Raw genomic sequence first — 9,537 nt, forward strand, 5'->3', positions numbered from 1 at the left:
CTCTAACGGGGAAGCCATAGTGACTCAGGCATTTCTTAGTACAGAAACTGTACTGGACATCTCTGTATTGAAGAGTAGGATTGAATTTAATTCAGAAGCAAAATCAGGAAGAAGTACCACACAGAAAAATCTGTAAAAATATAACATTATTAGATAACACTTACTGAGGACTTATGTTTGGCTTTGTATTGAGACCTCTATTATTGGTTCCTAGAGTCAACTGTGACTTGTGAGAACATTGAGGCTAGAGAAGTTACATTCTTTTGTGTAGTCCAAACCAGTTAGTTTGTGACTTGCTGACCTAGAAGGACCATTTGCCAGTTGGATACTATATCCCACAGGGCTTTGCCAAAGGATCCATCACAGAAATCTTCTAAATAAATTCCCACATGACATACTTGGATCCCTTCTAGAAAAATTTGTTTTGGACAAAAGTCTCTTGAGTTTTTAGCTTTGTTATAAAGCCAAGTGAACAAATAATGTCAATGCTTTATGTAAGAAGAATCATGTTTACATAATCTAGTTTTTTAAGGTAAAAGAAAGTATTATATCTGCTTTTCCTACATGAAGGGAAATAAATAGGTGGAGACAAAAACTGAATTTAAGTGTGAGTGAAAGGTAGAATTATCTTCATATTTCTTTTTTTTTTTTTTTTTTTTTTTTTTTTTTGGTTTTTCGAGACAGGGTTTCTCTGTGTAGCTTTGCGCCTTTCCTGGATCTCGCGCTGTAGACCAGGCTGGCCTCGAACTCACAGAGATCCGCCTGGCTCTGCCTCCCGAGTGCTGGGATTAAAGGCGTGCGCCACCACCGCCCGGCTATCTTCATATTTCATGCATCCATTGGCTGGTAATGTATGCATTTGCAGCTGGAACTGGTTATTTGGTGTGTTAGGCTGTCTGGAGATTGCTGCATAGTAATTCTTGACATTGAATGACTTGGGAGTGTTGGGCATATGGAGTCTAACCTTAAAAATAACTGTTGGCCTTAAAGAACGAAGTGATGGGGCTGATGAGATTACTGGCAACTACTCTTTTCTCAAAGGCAAGGGATTGTGGCTGTCAAAATGAGGTTGGACCAGAAAGGGTCACAGAGATGCGGATGCCCTTCTGTGTCCCCCTAGGGAGGGGAGATGGCTGCAGCTCTGTGAAAGGTAAACAGATGCCTTGAGGACAAAAAATACTGGAAGGAGCATCTTAAAATAGACCGGTCCACAAACAGACATTTAGGTGATTTATGATCCTAGCAGACTTTGAACTGAGTTGTGTTAGTGTGCTTTCCCCTGGGTGAAGCACTGTAAAGAACATGGCTCGTGAGGAAGAACGTAGGGCCTCTTGACATGATTGCTCTCTTATGCATTGACAGGTTCCAGCAAACCAGGAAAAGCACGCATTTATTGTTTTTTCCTGTGGGGAGATACCCCACCTCCCCATTCAGGAAATGGCAGTAGCTTAGGGAGAGCACTTTCTGTACAAGCCGTCTTCAAACTTACCTGAAGGATCATTGTGCCCACAGTTCGGTCATCATCTCTCAGCCCAAGCATGTGTCCATGACGTGAGTCTTTGCTTTGAGGGTGTGCTGGCGAAGAGGAAATGAGTTTCTAGGTGTAGTGATGTACCATGGTAACCTTGCCAGTGGTGAGGCTGAGGCATGAGGACTGTGAATCAGAGCCAGCCCTGACCTATCTCAGAAGAAAAGAGGGGGAAGTGGGGGGATAAGCCAGACCTCCTAATGGAGTCCACTGGTGGTGCAGCATTGCCAAAATGTCACCGTTTCCTAGCACCGTAGCTATACCATTGGTGCCCCGAAAGAGCAAAGCTGCCATAGTGTGACTGATGACTGTGAAAGTAGTGGGGACTGTGTGGCCTCCAGAAGGAGTCTTGGCAACCCTCAATCTGTAGACCACATTCTGTCTGCATTCTGTTGGCAATACGAACACTTGAACAATTTCTGAGCTAGCCTAGTGGAAATTCAGTGTATTTGCATTTGGGGTTTAGGATTCTGATAATGTAAACAATAGAAACTGCTTGAAATTGAAACATACAAATTAAAAACAGAAGAATAAAAAGTTCATCTTTAGAAATGACTGTCACGCCTGACTACACAGAACTCATTTGTAATTTCAGAAATAATTGTATTGTGTCTTACATACCTATTTTTATTTGTTTTCTACATCCCTGATTCTATTACTGCTCTATGGTAATTGAATTTTCTTTAATTTGAAGACTTTTGCATTATTTTTTGCATTTTGTTCATTAGTTTGTTAAAAAAAAATCATTTTTGTTTTTATTCAGACTTCTCCCTGGATAAGGGCTTTCCCATTTAAAGGCAGTGTTAAATGCTTTTAAAAACCAATTTACTGATTCACTTTCTGGAGCTCAGCAGTCTCAAGATTGAGACATAGGTGAACCTCAAAACTGAGGTTGGGCCTTTTAAGTGAGATTGTAATGCTTCTGTCATGAACCTCAGTGTCTTTCCACTGCTGCACAAGGTGCTCTGGACAAAGTAAAGTGGATCTCTCTAAACCTGTGAGAGCTTCAGCCAAGCATGGGAACAGCATGTGCTCTTAAAGAGTTTAAACATGGAGTTAGACCTATAATGAGGTGTGTAGCCACACTGACCATTTCACAAGCTCAGGAATGACTGTAGTAATTAGAAATGTTTACTCATTGCTTGACCACAATCCTAATCCATAAACTATAATTCATAAACTTAATAGAATTGACCTTATAACAAACTCTGTGATGTTGTGAAAGTGAAGATGTCACTACCTGTCAATTTGTACTAACACTATAAAAAACTGTGTCCAGACTTGTAAAAATGTGGAATAGAATTCTGTCCTACCATAAAAAGGTTAGGCACAGTGGTGCACACATATAATTGTAGCACTTGGGAGGTAGAGGCAGAGAAGATCTCTGTGAGTTCAAGGCCGGCCTGGTCTATAGAAAGTTCTAGGCCAGCCAGGGCTACACAGTGAGACCCTATCTCAGCAAAAGAACAAAGAAAGAGGGCTGTGCACTGGAGATGTGGCTCAGAGGCAGGACGCTTACCTAGCATGCCAGGTCCTTGTCCACGCCAGCACAGGCAGGGCAAGGGAGAGGTTCTTCAAACACTTGGGCTCTTACCGAAAGGTGCGATGCCTTGTTGTTGGTTGGATTAAGTGTCAACCATTTAGACCCAGAATAAAAACTTGTCCCATATTAAGTTTATTTCTTAGAGGAACAAAAAGAAGAAAGAAAAACGAAAACTTCTAGTGTGTATATGCCAGCGACATTAGTGGGTCCATCCTTGTCTCTGTTCATCCTTAGTTCATAACCTAAATGCTTAGGGAATGCATGCTGTGTTTACATGCAGGAAGAGCCAAGATACATGGATGTATAAATAAAGAACTATACAAAGGAAGTTATTGCTCATCCATCTAAAACAGTAAGGAGTCCAGTTAACTAATAGTTAACTTACACATGTAAAAATGTAATGAATACAGTTGACATTAAAAATGGAGATTTCTTAGATTCTAAAAGCTGCTTGGAATTCTAGAAGCATGTCAAGGTTGCCATTTGTGATTTTACCAGAAAAATTAGGCTATTATACCTTTTTTGTGATTTCCTGTGACTGAATGGGAGTAAGAGACATTTTAATGTGTGTCTTCATGTTAAGTCCAATAGGTCTTGAAGATTTTTTCTTCAATATCTATTGTCTTCAGTTTCCTACACATTCCTAGTTTTCCTGTAATGTCATTGAAACAAATAATTTTTGCCCTCTTTTCCAATTTTATGACATTTTTGATGAAAACAAATTTAAAGAAATGACACCAAACCTAAATAGAGAAAATGTCATAAATAATTCAAACTGTCATTTTTACTGTAGTTTTCAGAGATAGCTAACCTTGATCTTGTTTTTTTCTCTCAAATTTTAATCATGTTTCTAACCTATTATAGCTAAAGCATTATTTCAGTGGGTGAAGGGGTTTGTTTTCTAATGTAAACTAGGCAGATGGGGGTAGCTGTGTTTAACAAATGATACACATTTACCAAGCAGAGCAGAGATACTAGATGTCAAAGTACAAGACTAGGTGGGAAGACCAAAGGTCACAGATAACCCTCCAGAGCAGTTTGATCGGTAGTCTGTGTTTTCCTTCACCATCCCCTACGTTTCTCTTTGGGATTGCTAGCCTGAATGACTTTGCTTCCATTGATTTCCCCTGCCTAGACTCAGGCGGAAGTACTACTGAGTAATGAAATAGCCTAAGACAGCAGGGTGGGAAACAATGGATTTGATTAGTCATCCTGCCCCAAATAATCAACATGTTTTAATATTATCTGTGCTCTTTCTAAATAATGGGGAATATTTTTTCCCCTATCAAAATTTATCTCACCAGTACCATGTTCATTCTGATTTATTTTGGGACTGGTATCTTCTGGAAGGAACATTAATGTCCACTGTCCTCTCTAATTAATGCATTTGTCAGAATTTTTGCCAAGTTGAAATACAGAATGAAACAGATGCATCTAAAAAATGTTTTGCTAGCTCAGGAATGGTTAATCATTTTTAGTCCTTTGTGCTGTCTGTCTGCCTTTGACCTAGGGGCTTGTGAGCTTCCCCAAGACTCTGTATTTTCTTTTTTTCTGATACATTTGATATCCTTGTACCTGTTAGTCTTGCTTGGGTCCCTTTGTGCTGACACACAGATCCATCCTATAGTCCTAGTGGCTCACACAGGCTCTATGCCTACCCCCCTCCTCCTTTTAGGTCCCAGACTTTGTATTATATATGAACATTCTTTCTTTTTAGTTGCTTTTAGTTTTTGTTTTATTTTGTGACAAAGTGTGACTATTGTAGCCTTGGCTGACCTGGAATTCACTATGTAGACCAGGTTAGCCTCAGAATCACAGAGTTCCACCTGCCTCTGCCTCTTAGGCAGTCATTCATCCTTAATCACCACAGTCAACTATTTTTGCCTACCCTTCTTCTGTGGCAACAACTCAAGTCCAAGTTTTCCCCTTTCATAGTAACATCTGGTCTTCAGCTGTGGGGCCCCTGACCAGAGCTCTGGCCTCTGCTGCCCTTCACCTTCAGCATGCTCATCACATTGAACACGCAGCAGTGCTTTATACTCTGAGTCCAGCTATGCCGGGTTTATGCTCTGCATAGCTGACTGCCCCTAACTCAGGACTCACTTCCTCCTTTTCCCTGGCTCTGTACTCTCCTCTGGATCATTGCAGGTGATCTTTTGTCAAACAACCCCTCATCCCCGTTGTATTAACTCAACTTCATACTTCTCATTCCAGTGTTGTAGAGCAGACCTGATAGTCTTACCCCGTCACTTAGGTCCCCACGCTTACCTTTCCTGGTGTGTGTTGCTTCAGCATGCTGTTCTATCCACTTCTGTCTCCTCTTCTACATAAATCCCTAAGTCCGTCTTAGTATCCTAATGCTGTACACCTTCTGTGCCTCTCACTTGTGTAGCTGGAGAGCTTCTCTCCAGGTCCCACCAAGCCCCCTCAGTGCCACAACCCACGTATAGTCACTTAGACGCTTATATTACTTATAATTGTATGGCCGTGGCAGGCTTCTTGTTATCTACTTCTTTTATCTTAAATTAACCCATTTCTATTAATCTATAAGTTGCCACGTGGCTTGTGGCTTACCGGTACCTTACATCTCGCTTGTCATGGCGGCAGCTGGCAGTGTCTCTCTGCCTCAGCCTTCTTGTTCCCAGAATTCTCTTCTCTGCTTGTTCCACCTATACTTCCTGCCTGGCCAGCATTTTATTTATACAGAGCGATATCCACACTTCCCCCTTTTTTTTTCAAAAAGGAAGTTTTTAACTTTCACATAGTAAATTTACATATAACAAAACAATTATCAAGCAAGAATTACAGTTACAATATCTAGTCTATTTATATTTGGCAAAATTAGAGAAGATATCCTATCTACCCTATATTTGTGAGTCTAAGGTTTCATATCTAACTTATCTTTTATCATAACTAAGGAAAATTATAACTATCTAGACTTCAACTACATCAAAGACCTCAGAAGGATATAATATTACCTGAAAAATGGGAGAAGGACACAAGCAACTTTCAGGAGTCTTGCCAGTGTAGACAGAGACAGCTGGCAAGTCTGTCACCTAATGTTCCTTTGTAAAGTTGGGGCATCTGTCTTCAGCCCACAGGCCTAGAGTCTCTCAGTCACTTCTGTCTGTGTCCTGTAGAATGTCTGGCAGTTTCCTCTGCAAAGCAGGAACCTGAAGGACCATTTTGTCAAGCAAAGTTCAGTGGTCACCTTTCTATGGGTCTTGCATGTCCAGTCGATCAAGCAGTCCAGGCAAGAACAGTTTCTTGCCCAAATGGCAATTTTTGCCAAGGTGTAGATAAACTCCATATGGAGTGTCTTCAGTGCCCATCCTCCTCTCTGAAGTAGATCGGTGCTGCCAGGAGCAGACATGTCTCACTGTCCAGAAAGTCTAAATTTTTAAAACATTTTAAATGCCATATTCTGTAGGTCTTTGAAGTGTTTGAAGATTACCTAGCTATCTGAAATATATCTATGTATACCTAGAAGACTTAACTAACATGGCTATGAGTATGATTATCATAGATGACTAATTATTAATCTATTTTTTAATTATCCATTACAATTTTAAATGAGCTGTACAAACATAACACCTTAAACAAGAGTAGAAATATACACACAGTATAACAAAATTAACTTTAAGTTAGTATCAATAAACTAAAATCTATACTAATGAAAAACATTTTAAACAAATTGTTGCTCTTTAAAATAGGTTCAGCAATTTACCCTTTTATCCCATCATATCTATATCACACTTGTTCTCAGCATCTGAGATAATCTTCCTGTTCATCTTAATGCAATAAAAGCAATAAAAATGGACTGACTTTCCCCAAGTCGAGCTTAAAACCTGCATTGGTTAATTTTATTTTTACAGCAGTCTTCTTCATCTGAAGTGGATCTCTGTTTCTACTCCCGTTAGATACCTGAAACCAAATAGTACTGAATCCTCCATGTACTGGCCCCTTTACCTTTGCAGTTAAGGGAACCCTTTATGACTTCCTTTTAGCATATCTGAATTGCAGATACTGCTCAGGCACTTTGGGACCATTAATAAGGAAACTAGGGGCTACTTGGATGCAGCCACTGTGAGGCCATGATATTTGACCTAATAACCAATACAGCTGCTGAGTGATGAATGGCTAAGTAGCATGTCCATATTGACTCATAAACTGGGCGGGTCTGGGTGAGAGAGTGTTGTGCTACTCCGAGCAACCCTCAGTTTCAGACTTCATTTTTGAATTGCCCAGGTAATGTCTTTGGACACAGTTGACCGTAGGTCCTGCAACTGCAGAAGGAAAGCTAGATAACGGACTTTGGGGGTGGGTGGGTGGGCGTGGAACACTGTGCGTGTCGTATCTTCTGTGGTAATTAAATCATATGGTCTTTGATGCCAGCTCTTCTGTACTTGTCTATTTTCCAGAATTCGTCAAGTTTCTAGGTTTGGAATAAGCTCTCATCTTTGTTTTTGGTAATCATATTATATTTCTTGTTGTCTTAGGCAGGTAACGATTAATTACTTGACTGAAAAGTTTGATAACTTGCTTTTTAAGCCTGTTTTTGGAATATTTAAGCACTGTGTCTTTTTTTCTTTCCTAGAAAGTCATTTTTTAAGCAACATTCAACTTCATGAATCGGAAGAACTTTGATCATTCCAAGTGTTAATGCCACACCACTACTCCAGCAAATCTGTGCTACAACTGGTAACAATGACCAGAAGCCTGCAGAATTAAAATGCCAACACCAAACCTTACCTTAACGGATCTGGTCCATACTATTCCCATGCATTTCTAATACGTTCCTTGTTTTATAACCACTTCTAAATACTCTTGCTTCCTCTTTTCTTTCTTTCTTTTCCTCTGTCTTTTTTTTTTTAATTCTTTGTTTTTTGTTAAGCGTTTTATATTTGTTTCCTTTTCCTACTGCTTTTTATGACTCATTTGCTCAAATGACAGTGAACAAAGCCAGCCCAGGCTGGTAAGGTGCTGTTCACTTGAACAGGTGCTGTTATGTGGAAAGGAAACTCTGTGACTAATTTAGATAGTAATTTTCATTCTTCAGGATTGTTTCCATTGAATTCTTACAGTCCATAGTTACAGTTTTCAGATTGCAGTAAATATACTGCATGAGAACATATTAATACCAATTAAAAGCGTTTCTTACATCTTGAAAATTTTCTAATATTTGGGAATTTCACTACGGATGATTTTTATACTGAGCCCTTTGACTTCCCAGTCCTGTGACTTTGTACTTTAGTGGAGTCAGAGACTCTGGACTGGAGAATTCCGAAGCTCACTGACCAAGCACTGTGTTCAGAGACCGCCACCCACAGTGCAGTACTTCTCAGACATAGGCTTTGCCACAGCATTCCAGAACAGGAGGAGAACCACAGAAGGTGCCCTTCCCTCTTCCTACTGAAAGAAATCAGGCAGCTTAAAGCCTTAGTGCTTTCTTTCTTAACCTTTCCAGTTTCGATACTTCCCATTATCTGAACACTTGAGTAGAGCACTTGCTTTGTATTAAACTTCTTTGTCTACGTGTAAAACTGACCCTTTGTTACTGAGCAGGTATATCTCTTTAAGATAGATTGATGACTCGCAGGGTTGAGGAAGCTGCGGAGACGAGGGTAGGGGACAGTGGTGGGGTTGTGTTGGTTATGTGAAAGCTATACCATTTAAAGCTGACACCAGAGACCTGAGAGGGACTTATTAACTGTCTTGAACATGTTTTTCATTTGCTTTTGACTCTGTATAGTTATGATGCAAGATTAGATTTATAGCAGCTTCAAGTTGTATTAAATGGTATTTTGCTTTATGTAATACTGTTATAAAATAAAAGTTTGTTTATTCTATAAACTTGTCACTTCTCTTTTTACACACATGAGAGAAATAAACTGGAATGCTATTTTTCCACCAGAAAATCTAGTATTTTGTAAAAATACTTAAGATAATAGCATTTTAAGAGTGGTTAAGTTCTGCTTTTGGTTTGCTTTCATTTGTTGCTGCTGCCGGCACCAGCGATCTGAAATGTGAAAGCATTGTGGGAAGATTCCTTGCACTTGGTTAAATGGTGCTCCAACTTGTTGGAATTCTGCAAGGGAGAACTGTCCTCCTTTTGTTGTGGGCTTTCATGGAGTTATCTGCTGCACCATTTGTGCCTTGCTGCTGTGCTTCGGACCCTGCTTTATTTTATGTCCACTGTGTCTTCATGGAGCGGGCTGGCTGAGGGGCTTCATCCACGTGTCATTGAGATGGCTGACTGGGAAGCTTCCACCAAAGCATACCACATTAAGGGCTTCGTTGTCTTTTAAACATGACACAGAAAAATGGTCAACAGAGTACAATCTTTTTGAAATGTTATATAGAATTTCTCTATGTAGTCATTTAAAATGAGCACAGGAAATATAATTTGCAAAACAGATCTTCTTGGAGATCTGTTCCCACTAAATTATGTCTCAACTTGTGAAAG

At 39.8% G+C, this 9,537-nt stretch overlaps 1 protein-coding gene across 26 annotated transcripts in view; it reads left to right on the forward strand.

Annotated features, from left to right (window-relative positions):
- Epb41l2 (erythrocyte membrane protein band 4.1 like 2) overlaps positions 1-8,938 on the forward strand; it is a 175,560-nt gene extending 166,622 nt beyond the window's left edge. For 13 of the 26 annotated variants that reach the window (XM_052751209.1, XM_052751205.1, XM_052751208.1 and 10 more), the window contains one exon: positions 7,669-8,937. The gene's annotated coding sequence lies outside the window, so the exon portion shown is untranslated. Of the gene's footprint in view, positions 1-7,668 lie in introns of all 26 variants that reach the window. The other 13 variants (XM_052751222.1, XM_052751218.1, XM_052751229.1 and 10 more) reach the window with 3 other exon arrangements.
- Positions 8,939-9,537: the final 599 nt, after the last annotated feature.

The sequence above is a fragment of the Peromyscus californicus genome, unplaced genomic scaffold (genome assembly GCF_007827085.1).
Source record: "Peromyscus californicus insignis strain IS unplaced genomic scaffold, ASM782708v3 Scaffold_22__1_contigs__length_63687245, whole genome shotgun sequence".
Lineage (NCBI taxonomy): Eukaryota > Metazoa > Chordata > Mammalia > Rodentia > Cricetidae > Peromyscus > Peromyscus californicus.